At 41.5% G+C, this 352-nt stretch overlaps 1 protein-coding gene across 1 annotated transcript in view; it reads right to left on the bottom strand.

Annotated features, from left to right (window-relative positions):
- Positions 1 to 352, bottom strand: part of ST5 (suppression of tumorigenicity 5) — a 60,415-nt gene that overhangs the window by 37,868 nt on the left and 22,195 nt on the right. The gene's annotated exons all lie outside the window — the stretch shown is intronic.

Raw genomic sequence — 352 nt, 5'->3', positions numbered from 1 at the left:
ACCGTACAATAATCGTCAGGTGTATGGGCACCTTTACTCTAGCTCTGACCCCAATGCTAATTAAGACACTGACTTTTATGCTAACCCGACAATAATGCTAACCCTTATTCTAAGGTTAACCCTTTCTTTATAAACAAAGACATGTGATCATCACATCAGTGCTGGAAATCTGACCAATCAGAACTCCCAGTTTGGCTCCTCCCCATCAATGATCACCGTCAGAGTTTTAGTTCCCCATTATTATACAAAAGAAGAGAATTTTGGATTTTCTGTAAGTATGAAGACGGCCCCCCCCCCACCCCGACCTTCTATTAATACTTTCTCTTCCTCTTGGCAGAAGTTTTCTACAACT

The sequence above is a fragment of the Nanorana parkeri genome, unplaced genomic scaffold (genome assembly GCF_000935625.1).
Source record: "Nanorana parkeri isolate BGI_ZX_2015 unplaced genomic scaffold, ASM93562v1 scaffold2488, whole genome shotgun sequence".
NCBI lineage: Eukaryota > Metazoa > Chordata > Amphibia > Anura > Dicroglossidae > Nanorana > Nanorana parkeri.
The sequence above is the reverse complement of the archived record's forward strand: the minus strand, read 5'-3'. Positions and strand labels throughout refer to the sequence as shown.